Source organism: Canis lupus, chromosome 14, assembly GCF_048164855.1.
Source record: "Canis lupus baileyi chromosome 14, mCanLup2.hap1, whole genome shotgun sequence".
Taxonomy (NCBI): Eukaryota; Metazoa; Chordata; class Mammalia; order Carnivora; family Canidae; genus Canis; species Canis lupus.
In genome coordinates, this window is record NC_132851.1 from 49917102 (window position 1) to 49932715 (window position 15614).

Here is a 15614-nt window from a genome sequence, read left to right on the forward strand (position 1 = left end):
TCTACATCAGTTTGCTTTCTAATCGAATACTTCCTTTTACTTCCTTTTTCAGCACAATTACTGAAGAATTATCTTGATATATGGATCCTTCCCAAATTATGAAGGAAAGAGAAGGTCTAGGGTGAAGTTAGACTGAACCCACTATTTACATCCTGAAATTCTAAAATGGCTTTTTTCCTTAATGTACATATAATCAATACATTTTCCTTTTCTTTTTTTCTAAAGATTTATTTCAGAGACACTGAGCACATGCAAGCGAAGGGAGAGGCAAGGAAGATGGAGAGAGAATCCTCAAGCAGACAAACTCCATGGAGCAAGGAGCCTGAGGTTAGGCTCAATACCAGGACCTTGAGACCATGATTCACCCTGAAACCAAGAGTTGGACGCCCAACTGACTGAGCCACTCAGGCGCCTCTTTTGATCAGTTTTCTATACTTAGTTCCAGATCCCTACTTCTCATAATTCATATCTGGCAAAAAAAAAGGGGGGGGGGGGGTAAGAAAACCTAAGCCTTCTGAGGCTTAGCAGCAGTTTTAGCTAGAACTGAATAGCAAATCAAGGCAAGGTGTTAGCATAAGGCTTTTGTGAAAATGAAATTACTAAATATAGAGTGCTAAAAATATAAAGCTCAAAAAGGTAATCAATTATTAACCTCATTTTGAGAAATACTATAATAGATCCCTACTCCTGAATTTCCTTCAAAATATAATAAATTTAAGGTCAAAATATAAATTTAAGATAGTAAAATCAGATGTACTTTTAAAAGCAAAGCATACTTATGGAGCTAAGGGAACACAATAGATTTTTTATAATACAAGCTAAAGTGGACATTAAAGAAAGATATCAGACAGAAGAAAATTTAACATTATACCTAAGATTCTTTGAAGTTCTAAATTCTGCGAATTGGTATTTAACTATTATCTTATGATTAAAAAATTGATAAGATAATCAGCAAGAATACTGCTAATATAAAGACTTTCTTTGCATACCAGTTTCTACCTTTGCAAAGTTCTATTTCATTTTATCTTCATATTACTATAAGTTTTATAAACTATTTGTAAGTCAAACTTGTTAAATCGAGTAAAGAATCAAAGAACGGGGTATCTGCATTGATGACCACATAATTAACCATAAACCACTCAACAAAAAATTACTGTTTCGAACAGTACCACCATGTAAACAGAGTATGTGTGAAAGCACTTTGAAAAAAGGACAAGGACTATAAGTGTATTCTAATAAAAGTTAATAATAATTTAAAAGCAACAGTATTTGGATATAATCTCTAGGTTTTCTGATAATTGCTAATGTCATTTCTTTAAACTTTTTACTTGGAAATACTTTCAAACTTTCAGAAAAGTGTACAAATAGTTCAAAGAACTCCTATGTATACTCTGTCCAGATTTATCAATTAATTAACATTCTCATTTTTAAATCTTGTATGGATAAGCATTTGCTGAGCCATTGGAGAATAAGATAAGATATATATATCAGATCTTTCATCCCTAAATACATCAACATATGCCTCTTAAGAACAAAGACATTCTCTTAAATAGCCATAATATAGTTACTAACTTCAAAAAATTTAACAATCATACAAAATTTTAACTTAATATCTATTTTCCAATTTTTTTTTTTTTTAACTGAGCAAATGAAGTCCTCTAGGGCTTTCTTCCTCCACCAATACAGGATCCAGTCCAGAATCATGTACAGCATTTAACTATCTGATCTCTCTAGACTTATTTAATCTGGAACGGCTTTTCTCAACTAAATGTCATTTAAACTATCTGATCTTTTTTTTTTAATATTTTATTTATTCATAGAGACACAGAGAGAGAGAAGGAGAGAGAGAGACAGGCAGAGGGAGAAGCAGGCTCCACACAGGGAGCCCGACGTGGGACTCGATCCTGGGTCTCCAGGATCACACCCGGGGCTGCAGGCGGCACCAAACCACTGCGCCACTGGGGCTGCCCTAAACTATCTGATCTTTACAAAGTGTTCTGCAGCATAAAATTTTAAAAGCTATGTTCTTGAGCAAACTATACAGGGAAGGTTCATTAAAAAAAAGAGAGAGAGAGAGAGAGATTCATGTGGTGCCTACATGGCTCAGTCCATTAAACATCTGCCTTTGGCCCAGGGGTCCTGGGATAGAGCCCTGAGTCAGGCTCCAGCCTGTGGAGGGCTCCCTGCTCAGTAGGGAGCCTGCTTCTTCCTCTCCCTGCCACTCCCCCTGCTTGTTCGTTCTCTCTCTGTGTCAAATAAATAAACCAAATCTTTAGAAAAAGGAAAAGAGAGATTCAGTAGATAAGCTGGGGAAGTTTCAGAAGACTTAAATGAGAATATATGAATCTTTCCGTTCAACAGTTTTTAGTGTGTGTGTGTGTGTGTATTATAACAAGGAGGCTTCTAAGTTCCTTTGAGATTCGTAATTTTGGGATGAGTGGTTTATCTTGCCTCTTAAGATTTCAAAAAGTAACAATATACATATATAATCAACTTAGACAAATAAATCTGGCCAATGATCTGATGGCTCTCTGGAAAGAAAAAATCCAGAGAAAATTACTGTTTCCATCAAAACTCGTTCTTACAGTTTTTTTTTTCTTTTTTGGTGTGTGTTTTCTTAATTCACTCCTATATTTAACAAAAAACACCCATACCAACACGCAAACCTTCAAAAACACTGGAATTATTCTGATCATAATAATAATAGATATAATAGGTACTAGAGCTACAACAGATCTTGTTCTTTTACTCAACATTGTGTGTCAACCATGTGTCGGGCCTATAATAGCTATGGCGGCATCTACTGTTTAAAAAACAGGCATGATATCTACCCTTAGGGAACCTGTAATTTAGTAAACCCAAGATCCTCGCTTTCAGATAGGAAAGGTATTATTTTTCCCTATTTTGAAAATGAAGCAACTAACACTCAACCTATAAATGCTTCTCCAACCATGAAGAGTATAGGCCAACTACTTATCTTAAAGGGTCATATAGTAAAATATTTTTGGCTTTCCAGACTGTAACAATCTGATGATGCAACTACTGTATTTAAATTAACTCTGCCACTAAACATGAAACAGCCATATACGATATGTAAAATAAGAGTGGCTGTGTTCCAATAAAGCTTTATTCATAGATGCTGAAATTTGAATTTTGTATCATTTTCACATCACAAAATAGTATTCGTTTGAGATTTTTTTTCCCTGTAATCATTTAAAAATATAAACACTATTCTTAGCTCATAGGTCATACAAAAAAAAAAGCAGCAGGCTAAATCTAGTATTATGCAGACTACTTACTGATAGACTTGCTTATAAGCTGGAGCTGCACTGGGTGACTGGCCCTTTTTTACCTCAGTCAACTAATTCTTTATCACTAGACTTAAAATATAACATGAAACAATTCTTATTTTGCTTTTCAGTCATTTACAAATCGCCTTCCTTATCTCAGAAAAAGATGTTATAATTCTTCTGAGTAGTAACGTAAAAATTTCAAGAACTGAAGAAAATACTTTATATCTGCATATCAATTATCTTTCCAATCAGTAACTTTTTTTATTGGTATTCAATTTGCCAACATACAGCATATCACCAAGGCTCATCCCATCAAGTGCCCCCCCCAGTGCCCGTCACCCAGTCACCCCAACCTCCTCGCCCACCTCCCTTTCCACTACTCCTTGTTTGTTTCCCAGAGTTAGGAGTCTCTCATGTTCTGTCTCCCTCACTGATATTTCCCACTCATTTTCTCTCCTTTCCCCTTTATTCCCTATCACTATTTTTTATCAGTAACTTTTTACTCCTCAAAAAAGTAAAATTCTAAAGATAAATTAAGGCTATCAAAGCAAGTAGAAGATCATGCTCTAAATATTTTTATAATACTTTGTCCTATGCTTCTTGCTAGGATATTGCAAACCTCACTGTATCCAATAATTATGAATTATGCAGAAAAAAAGAAAAAACACGCATACCTCTGAGCTCAAAATGAAAACTGAAGGATCTAGTGAAACTCACCAAGTTCTAAAGATTCATCTAAGAAGAATGCAGAATTTTCCAAAGGCATCTTAAACTGTGACAGAATCAGCTTCTAAGTTTCAGCGGCTTTACAGGAAAAAAAATAAAATAAAAATTCTGTAAAACAAGGGCAGCTGTGGAGATAATGTTAGCCAAAGCCTAAGCAACAGTATCTCTGGTATTTTTTTCCCATCCATGTATACAGCATTAATTGGGGCTTCCTATGTGCCAAGAACTGGAGATGCAGCAATGAACATGTCAGATCCCATCAAACTCTGTGGGAGCTCACTATGTAGGGCAACTCCAAATGGGATGAAAGGCTTTAAGAATCATGATGTGAGGGGAAATCATGGCAGAAATACACACCAGCGTGGTGGGAATTGGTTACAAATGGCCTCCCCTAAAGGAGGGGCATTTAATGCAAACATGAATAGGATCTGGCCAAATGAATACAAGGCAGGAGGGAAGAGAAAGTGTTTCATCCAAAGTGAACAGCGTGTTCAAAGGGCCAGAGAGAATATGGTATTTGTATAAATTAAGTGCAGTGTGGCTGTTCAGAGTAAGAAAAGAGATAAAAAGAATATTTTCTGAGGTGAGATGGATAAGGAAGGAAATAAGAGGTGAAGCAATTTGCCCTGAGTCAAAGACTCACACAGGGCTTTGTAAAAGGCAGAGCCCATTTTAAACCCTCACCACCTGACTGCAATGTACTAGCCATTCTGAAGTTCTTTCCAGCCCACAAGCCTCAAAGGTCTGGGGGGTGGGGAGGTCCTTGGGAAGGAAGCTGAGGAAAAATGCTTGTGGAGGATGATCCTTTTAGGGAGCTTTTGCAAGGAAGGGCCTGAGGGACAACTGCCTTGGGCCAATAGCCAGCCTCTCAATGAATGAACAGATCAACTAACCATCAAGAAACTGCCTGCAGAATGATGGGAAAGAAGTCAGTCTTAGCATTATTCTCATTTGCTAACAGTTACCAAGCACTTAGCTATGTGTGAAGCCCTGTTGTAAGTGCTTTACGTATGTGCTGACTAGATCCTCACAACATCCCTATGAGGGAAGTACTTTTATTACCCTGTATTTCCAGTGTGATTTTATGAAACTATCCAATCATGGCCAGTAATTCTTATTACCAATTAAAGTTAAAATGATCAGAAACATTAACAACATTTCTCACCACAATATTAAAAGCATTTTTGTTACTCTTCTACCAGAAAAGTACTATTTTAAATATCAATCAACAAAAATAAAAGACAACAAGATTAATTTGGTTAAATTTTTCTTAAACTAGCAGTTCTATTAAGGCCAGTGTTTGGGAAATTCTAGTCTCCTTATTCATTCACTCACTATGGTATGTCCTACATATCCAAATTCCTCCCCTCATGGAGTTTTAGTCATTGAAATGCAACAATGTACAATGTTTGCAGCTCCTGGGCAATTACATTTTTGCAGCACATCCCAAGTTATCTTTGAATGAATGAAGAACCAACAATCACACAGACAAAATCTGATGCAACAGAAAAGAATCAAAACCTGAGGAAAGTCGTTTGTTAGTAAAAATATACACATGCTAAAAGAGGAAGAGAGAGTAAATAACTGTTTCACTGAGGAAAATACTCAGGAAAAATGAAAAAGAATCCTCAAAGAGAACGCTGAGAAAAAGCAGCAATCAGTGCACAGTGATGAAGGTCCTTAAGGAAATTAACGATAATGAAAATAAAAAGTGGATGAATTGTATGCAGTAGCCTTAGATTCAAGACTATAATCTAGTGATGAAAGATTAAACCTTAAATCAGCAGTCTTCACACTGGGGACCAAATAGTTTTAAGGGAATCAATTTCCAGATTCTTAATTTCCATAGTTACTAACCAGCTACTAGAATTGAAATCAAGGTCAGAACATTATACTGGCTTCTCCTTTCCTACACTCTACATTTTCTACACTTCATTTTATAATCCTTTTTCTTCCAGTTCACAAGAGAAATATCTCTCACACATCTAACAACTCACTACAATGCATTACCTTGAATGGTAAAAACATCCAAAACACCGAAGAAGTAATTTGAAATACTGATATCAGGGGAATACCCTTAATGGAAGCACTGCATCTCTAGTGTGGTATTGTCTTTCCCTATCCCCTTCACTTATGTTAATTATAATACCTAACATTAGAAAGGAGATATTTTGACCCAAATGGCCTGCTACAACTTCTGGAACTGAGAATAATAAAAACTTTTGATTTAAAAGCTCACACAAGGGACGCCTGGGTGGCTCAGTGGTTTAGCGGCTGCCTTGGTTCACCCACGGGCGTGATCCTGGAAACCCGAGATCGAGTCCCGCGTCGAGCTCTCTGCAAGGAGCCTGCTTCTCTCTCTGCCTCTCTCTCTCTCCGTGTCTCTCATGAATAAATAAATAAAATCTTTAAAAAACAATAATAAAAGCTCACATGAGAGAATCCAATGAAAACAATGATGATAAATATTGAAGAGTGCTATAATTTAGTTTATCCAGGTAAAAAGCTTAAGACTAGACTCCTTACATAACTTATCTAGAATTACTTAGAATTCAAGATCTGTATTTTCTCCATTCTCCAAAAATCAACAAAGAAATTAGTACATTCTGTCAGCCACCTATGTCTTGTGTCTATGAATTGAAGATACTTTATATGGGTTTAAGGAGTTGAGAAAAGCCTTTACCAAAAAGAGAGAGAGAGAGAGAGAGCTCTTACTTCAGTCAAATCAATAGCATGTCTTCAAGTAAAAGTAGGACACACCAAAGTTAGTGTTTTAAATTTTTTATTGAGAAACACTTTTCCCCCCGTATTCTATCATCTTATGAGATTCCATCATTCTTCTATTTTCATATCTCTTTAGAAGATATGGAAAAAACTAATGAGTCATGATGAAATAAATCTCAGAATGATGAAATAGGACAATGTTTAAATAAAAATGAATATAATGTAAGTTAGAATAACTTTTACTAAACTTAAAAACAGCTAATTTTGCCTTTGTTCTTTGGAAGACCTCAAAGAAAGAATAACGCTCATGAAATACTAGCCCTTAGAAAGAGCTAGAAATGCTACAAATAAATACATAAATAAAAAAGTACAAAATTAAAGCCAATGAATATTGATGGTATAACTAAGGGCTAATCAAAAATTGGTAAATGAAAGAATATTAATCACATACTTTTTTGCCTATCCTGTCAAACTGTATCTTAAGGTCAAAGAGACCTGGTGAGAGCCAGTCCTTCAAAGAATTTCGGCTGGTAAGAACAGAAGAAATGACATAAAAAGATGGCCAATAATCATTAATAGATTTTAAATGATTAGGAGAAAAAGTGATAGTAAATTTCACAATGGATCGTATTGCCACCAACTGTATGCACTAATCAATCTTAGCATTTCCAAAAGTGAGACAACTAGGTAGTAAGTACCTCCTGATGTAACATGTAATACATACTACTACTTATATTCTTGTTGAAAAGAGTCAAAATGGGATCAAACTTTTAGATCATATATTCTTTTTTTTTTTTTTAATTTTATTTATTTACTCATGAGAGACAGAGAGAGAGAGAGAGAGAGAGAGAGTGTCAGAGACACAGGCAGAGGGAGAAGCAGGCTCCATGCAGGGAGCCTGACGTGGAACTCGATCCTGGGTCTCCAGGATCACACCCTGGGCTGAAGGCGGCACTAAACCACTGAGCCACCTGGGCCGCCCTAGATCATATATTCTTAACTGGAACAATGTCACACCCAAGGGGTAAAAGGATCTTTTATTTTATTTTATTATTTTATGATAGTCACAGAGAGAGAGAGAGGCAGAGAGACACAGACAGAGGGAGAAGCAGGCTCCATGCACCGGGAGCCCGATGTGGGATTCGATCCCGGGTCTCGAGGATCACGCCCTGGGCCAAAGGCAGGCGCCAAACCGCTGCACCACCCCAGGATCCCTAAAAGGATCTTAAATAATAAAAGTTTCTTTTTTTTTTTTTTTTAAATAATAAAAGTTTCTTAATCTCCAAAGCACAACACTATGATCTATCCCCCTGGGTCTCAGGAGGTAGACAATAAAGTAAAATAAGAAAATATTCTAAAAAGGCCCTTTAAGGGGACAATAATGAAAAAAGAAAACAAAAAGTTTATAAACACTGATTTAGATCAAACTTCCATTTTACATTACTACCAGAAGAGAATAAATGACATCAAGAAAAAGCAATAAGACAAATCCAGAATGTGAAATACTCTATAGAACATCCGATCCAGTTCCTTCAACATGGAGGAGGAAAAAGATAAAGGCAGGAGGAGGGGAGCATCAACTATTCTAAAATTTAAAAAGACTCAAGGTCTTTAGTTTTAGAAATATACTAAAAATAATTATAGATCAGTGACATGTGGAATAATGGGAAACAGTATTAGGAAAGGATAAATGAATGAGGATGCAGATGAAAAAAGACCCAATCATTAAAGATGAGTGACAGAATTTCATTATTCTATTCTGTATATTGTTGTATAGTTTAAAATATTCCATTAAAACAAAATCATGAGTTGACAAAGATTTTGCTTTCTTAGGAAATTAGAGGACTATATACATACAATAAAAAACAGCAGCTAAAAAAAAGAACAAAATAAATAAATATATCAGTTAACCCTGGAAAGATTAATTATTTAGGGTACAGAAAACTCAAAAACAAAACAAAATATCCTCAAGACATTCCTGAAGAAACTGTAGTGCATGAAACAAAACCATATTTAACAAATAATGCAGATTTCACTACACCAAGAAATGTTATAAATGCTTTACAAATATAAACTCCTTTATCCACAAACTAGTTATTATCTTAATTTTGGTCACATTAAGTGACCTAAGATTATTAAGTGGTAGAGCTGGGGATCTAAACCCACACAGTCTAGCAGTCTGGTTTTATTGCTTAAGCTTGTAACTACTAACACTATACCATGTTGCCTTTCAAAATGATACAAGCAGACAATAAATAAAGTTACTGGGGTATTAACAATGTGTTCACAGACATTCAGAGAAAGGCACAAAGATATAGTTGAAGGACTCTGTCAGAACACATTAAAAAAAACACACATAGAGAGAGAGACAGCAAACATGAGAAGAAATAAAAGACATAAAATCAATCCAGAAAACCAACATTCTGCTGGTGAGCATTTCAAAATGGGACAACATAAAAAAACCACAAAATATTACCAAAGAAATAATAAAAGAAAATTTCCCATACCTGAAGGAAGACACATGCATTTACCACAAAGGGCCTATTAACTCCAGAGAGTCCAGTTAGAAGGGCAAAAATAATTCACACCTCGACAAATATCTATCTTTAAGATTCCAGAACTACAAAGACACTAAAACTTCCAAAGAGAGAGAAGTCATTTAGAAAGTAACAAGTCTCAGAGTAAGGTCAGACTTCTCACCATCTTGACCCAGAAAAAAATAGAGCAAAACCCTAATATCTGAGGGAAAATTAATCTGAATCTAAATTTCTACACACAGCTAAACTATCAATTATGAGCCAGGCCAAAGCCATCTGAAGAACAGCAAGAATTTATTTTAGAACCTTGCACACTAAATTATAAATACCTTGTATACTAAAGTTAATTTAGGATGAGGGAGAATGCCATGAAAGAGACCTATGTGGGACCTAAGAAACAGTAAATCTAACCCAGAAATGCAGGAATATCTCTGAATGGCAGATATACAGACTTCCAAATCTATCAAGACTAAAACAGGCAGGAAAAGGCTCTAAAAGAGAGGTCGTCAAGAAAACTAGAGATTCTATTCAACAAACAATAGAGATCATTCAAGCAGGAAACATGTGAGGATATGGTAAAGGTATCTTTTTATCTATCAAGAAAAAATGCAACTAAAGGTCATAATGGCAAGAAGATGAACAACATAAAGCAAACTAGTAAGAATATAAAGCAAACTAGTAGTATAATGCTGAAAAACATTGATATCAAATATTTTTTGGAGCTCCATTAGCATTGCAATCTTGGACCTACTGAAAATAAAACTTAACACTAATTCAATAGTTTACTGTATTTAGCTTTTCAAATCAACCTGATAAACCCAAATTCTTCTCATTACAGAACATAAATGTTACATTATAAACCTACTTAAATACTGAAGAGAAGACAGGAATGGAAATGAAAGAGTAGAAGACACATGATGAAGAAAATGATAGAAGTTTTGGTGTTCTTTTTTTACCATTATTTAAAGATTTTATTTTTATGGAATCTCTACACCCAATGTGGGGCTCAAAATTACAGCCCCAAGATCTAAAGTCACACGCTCTACCAACTGAGCCAGCCAGGTACCCAACACGTCATAGTGTTCTTATCTTACATGGTAGGGATTTAAAATACAATTATCTAAGGAATCTAAATATTTACAATTTCAAAAATATTAATAAAATAACACAGTAACTTTTAAACTTGGAATGCAGAGAGAAAAGAGGAGATTAAAAACAGAATAGGTAAGCTAAATTTTCATCTTTTTCAGTAGGAAGTGAAGAGACATAATTGAAACTGAATTAATCAAGAAATTAAAGCAGATCCCAAAGGAAGAAAAAACCTTGGCACTATATGGTTTCACAGGATAATTCTCTAAAGCATTTAAAGTTCCTCAAACTCTTCCAAAGAATTAAAGAGAACACTTCCAAACTCCTTCTATAAGGCCAACATTATCCTGGTATCAGAAGACGACACAAGAAAACTACAGAGTAATATCCCTGATGAAGACAGACACAAAAATTCTCAACAAAATACTAAGAAACCAAATTCAACAGTACATTAAAAAGATTATGAACTATGATCAAGTGGTATGTGTACCTAAAATGCAAGGATGGTTCAACATATGAAAATCTATCAGTGTAATACACCACATTAAGAGAATGAAGGGAAAAAACACATGAACATTTCAATTGATGCAGAAAAAGCATCAAACAAAATTAAACACCCTTTCTTAATAAACATACTCAATAAGCCAAATAGAACTACCTCAAAATAGGATGCCTGGGTGGCTCTGTGATTGAGCATCTGCCTTTGGCTCAGGGCATGATCCCGGGGTCCTGGGATCAAGTCCCGCATTGGGTTCTCCACAGGGAGCCTCCTTCTCCCTCTGCCTATGTCTCTGCCTCTGTGTCTCTTTCACGAATAAATAAAATCTTTAAAAATTAAAAAAAAAGAACTGCCTTAATATAATAAAGGCCTTATATATGAAATGCCCAAAGCTAACATCATACTCAACAATGAAAAACTGAAAAAAAAAAAAAAAATGAAAAACTGAAAGCTAAAAAAAGAAAAAGAAAAAAGAAAAACTAAAAGCTTTTCCTCTAAGATTAGGAAAAAGGCAAAGATGCCCACTTTCATCACTTCTATTCAACAGAGTGCTAGAAGTCCTAGCTAGAGCAATTATCAGGCAAGACAAAGAAATAAAAGGCATCTAAACAGGGAAGGAAGAAGTAAAAATTTATCTTTTCATAGATGACATGTATGTATAAAACCTTAATGATTCTATATCCATCAAAAAATGTTAAAACCAGGGATCCCTGGGTAGCGCAGCGGTTTGGCGCCTGCCTTTGGCCCAGGGCGCGATCCCGGAGACTGGGGATCGAATCCCACGTCGGGCTCCCGGTGCATGGAGCCTGCTTCTCCCTCTGCCTGTGTCTCTGCCTCTCTCTCTCTCTCTCTCTGTGACTATCATAAATAAATAAAAAAAATTTTTTTTAAATGTTAAAACCAATAAATGATTTCAGCAAAACTGTATAATATAAAACTAACAAAAATCAGGGTTTTTTCTACACACTAATGAGTAATTTGAAAAGGAAATTAAGAAAACTGTGTTTACAATAGCATCAAAACATAAAACACTTAGAAATAAACAAAAAAAAAAAAAGGAAAGAAAACGAAATAAACTTAACCAACTTGGTGAAAAACTTGTACACTGACAACTACAAAACACAGCTAAAGGAAATCAAAGGCACAAATAGATAGATATTCTGTATGCACGAATTGCTTCCTATGGCTAGTGGCTTCTATTGCTCAGCAATTGGAATACTTCTATCACCAGAGAAACTGCCATAAAACAATCCTGGTAGAAATTACAGTGTAACAAAACTAGAAAATTAACAATAAAAATGTTTAAAAGGCTACCTTGTAAATAAATGTGTGCCTGTTTTTACTTCTTAATGTTCTATTTTTCACAACCCTTGCTATTTCTTTGTTGCTATACTGTTTGTGCTTATTTTGTCTATAAAGTTTCTTTCCATTTACTAAAATAAGTTTTATTCGGACTCATTTGCTTTTTGCATGTTACTCTTCTATTCATTTTTTTTTTTTTGCGTAAGTTTTAGAGCCTGTGTCAATTTTTTTTTTAATTTTAATTTCACATTACTTTTTTTTTTTTTTTTTTTAATAGAAACTTGCATTAGTTTTCTAGGGCTGCCAGGACTACAAACTGGGTGGCTTAAAACAACAAATACTTATTCCCTCACAGGTGAGGTATGTGCCTTCTATACCTAATTTGTTAAGAGTTTTTATCATGAAAGAATAACTTTATAAAATGCTTTTTCTGAAACTATTCAATAATCAATTATTTTTATTTTTCATTCTATTAATGTTGTGTATCACATTCACTGACTTGTGTATGTTGAAGCATCCTTGTACCCCAAGGATATATCACACTTGATCATTGTGTATGAACCTTTTAATATGCCACTGGATTCAGTTTGCTAGGATTCTGTTGAGAATTTCTGCATCTATATTCTTCAGGAATACTGGCCTCCAATTATCTTATAGTATCCTAATCTGGCTGTGGTATCAGGATAATGACTATCTTATAAAATGAGTTTGGGAGTGCTCCCTCCTCTTTTATTTTTTTGGAAAAGTGTAAGACTGGTGTTAATTATTCTTCAAATGTTTGATAAAACTCACCGGTGAAACCTGATCCTGTGCTTTTCTTTATTGGCAGGTTTTTGATTACTATTTCAGTCTCCTTAGTTTCTACTTCATTATTCAATCTTGTTATGTTATATCTTTCTAGGAACTTACCCATTTCTTTTAGGCTAATTTGTTGGCATATAATTGCTCGTAGTAGGTTCATGATCCTTTCCATTTCTGTTCTATCAGGTGTAATATTCCTTTCATTTCTGATTTTGAGTCTTTTTTTTCTTAGTCTAGCTAAGGGCCTGTCAAGTCTTTTTCAAAAAACCAATTATTCAGGGCACCTGGTTGGCCCAGTCAGTTAAGCATCTGCCTTTGGCTCAAGTCATAATCCCAGAGTGCTAGGATGGAGCCCCACATCAGGCTCCCTGCTCAGCAGGGAGTCTGCTTCTCCCTCAACCCTTCACCTCACTCTCGTGCTCCCTCTCTCTCTCAAATAAATAAAATCTTTAAAAAAAATAGCTATTTTTTTGAAGAAGGAAACTAATTCCTTCTTTTACATTGCTGTCCCAGTCTCTATTTCATTTAGCTCTGCTCTCATCTTCCTTCTGCTAACTTTGAGTTTAGTGTGTTCTTTTTCTAGTTCCTTAACATGTAGTGTAGTTCCTTAACCTAAGGTATTTATCACTATGAACTTCCCTCTAAAAACTGCTTTTGCTACATCCACGTGTTTTGGTATCTTGGGTCTCCACTTTTAAGTAATAGTTTATTCTTGAGGGCAGCCCCGGTGGCTCAGCGGTTTAGTGCTGCCTTCGGCCCAGGGTGTGATCCTGGAGATCCAAGATCGAGTTCCACGTCGGGCTCCCAGCATGGAGCCTGCTTCTCCCTGTGCCTGTGCGTGTGCGTGTGTGTGTCTTTCATGACTAAATAAATCTTAAAAAAAAAAAAGTTTATTCTTGAACACCACAGATTTGAACTGCACAGGTCCATTTACACGTGGGTTATTTTTAAATATATATAGTACTATAAATTTTCCCTAAAATTTTCTTAATGTTTTTTTTCTCTAGTTTATTGTAACAATATAAACGTGTATGTATGTAACATGTAACACATGTAACACACAAAATATGTATTAATCAATGGCTTATGTTGACCAAAAAGCCTTCCAGTCAACAGTAGACTTAGTAATGGTTTTAGGAAGCCAAAATTTATACACAGATTTTTGACTATGTGACTACATGGAATTTTCAACCCTACATTGTTCAAGGATCAACTGTATTTTCACTATCCTTTCACTTGCTTCAACCCACTGATTGTTCAGGTGGGTATTATTACCACACAACTGAGAATTTTCCAGTTTTTCTCCTATTGTTTCTAGTTTCATACCACCATGGTTGGAAAAGATACTTGATATAAAATCAATCTTCCTACATTTGCTAAGGCAATTGTGACTTAAGATATATGCTCTATCCTATAGAGTGTTCCTTGTACACTTGAGAAAAATGTATTCTGCTGCTGCTGGGTAGAATGTTCTCTTCTATGTATAGGTATATTTCATGTCCAGTGTTTCCTTATTTTCTGTCAAGATGATCTATCCACTGTTGATAATGGGATATTCAAGTCCCCTACTATTATTGTATTGTGGTCTATTTCTCCCCTGATCATCTGTTATGTCCTCTTAATGAGTTAACTTCTTTTTCATTTTATAATGACTTTGTGTCTTGATACAGTTTTTAACTTAAAATCTATTTTTAACTTAAAATCTATATTTGGTATAGCTACCACTGCTCTCTTTGGTTTCCATTTGCATAGATTATCTTTTTCCATCCCTTAATTTGAACCTACACGTGTCCTTAAAGCCAAAATGAGTCTCTGGTGGGCAGCCTATATCTAGTTGGTTCTTGTTTTTTAATCCAGTCAGCCACTCTGGGACTTTTGATTGGAAAATTTAACCCATTTGCATTAATGTAATTATTGATAGGTAAGAACTTACTAATGCCATCTTATTTATTTCATGTAGTCCCCTCATTCCTTTCTTCCACTTCTGTGGTCTTTGTGAACTGATTTTCTGTAGTAGTATGTTTTGATTCCCTTCTCTATCTTCTGTGAATGTACTGCAGGTTTTGCTCTGTGGTTGCCAAAAGGCTTACATAAAATATCTTATAAGAGACTGTTACTAAGCTAACAACTTTGATCACATTCAAAATCTCCATTCTTTTGTGGACACTGCTGCTATGAACATCGGGGTGCAAGTATCCCGGCATTTCACTACATCAGTATCTTTGCGGTAAATACCCAGTAGTACAATTGCTGGATCATAGGGTAGCTCTATTTTTAACTTCTTGAGGAACCACCACACTGTTTTCCAAAGTGTCTGTACCAGTTTGCATTCCGACCAACAGTGCAAAAGGGTTCCCCTTTCTCCACATCCTCTCCAATATTTGTTGTTTCCTGTCTTGTTAATTTAAGCCATTCTCACTGGTGTGAGGTGGTATCTCATTGTGGTTTTGATTTGTATTTCCCTGATGGCAAGTGATGCAGAGCAGTTTTTCAGTGCTTGTTGGCCATGTGTAGGTCTTCTCTGGAGCAACTTCTGTTCATGTCTTCTCCCATTTCATGATTGGATTCTTTGTTTCTTGGGTGTTGAATTTGGTAAATTCTTTATAGATCTTGGATACTAGCTCTTTATCTAATTATCTAATG

General features: G+C 35.3%; 1 protein-coding gene across 16 annotated transcripts in view; it reads right to left on the bottom strand.

Moving 5' to 3' along the window:
- The window catches only part of CLOCK (clock circadian regulator), a 141186-nt gene that overhangs the window by 102022 nt on the left and 23550 nt on the right, over nucleotides 1-15614 (bottom strand). For 8 of the 16 annotated variants that reach the window (XM_072775104.1, XM_072775093.1, XM_072775094.1 and 5 more), the window contains exon 3: nucleotides 4011-4097. The exons of the other annotated variants lie outside the window; for them this stretch is intronic. The gene's annotated coding sequence lies outside the window, so the exon portion shown is untranslated. The remainder of the gene's footprint in view (nucleotides 1-4010; nucleotides 4098-15614) is intronic. 16 annotated transcript variants of the gene reach the window in all.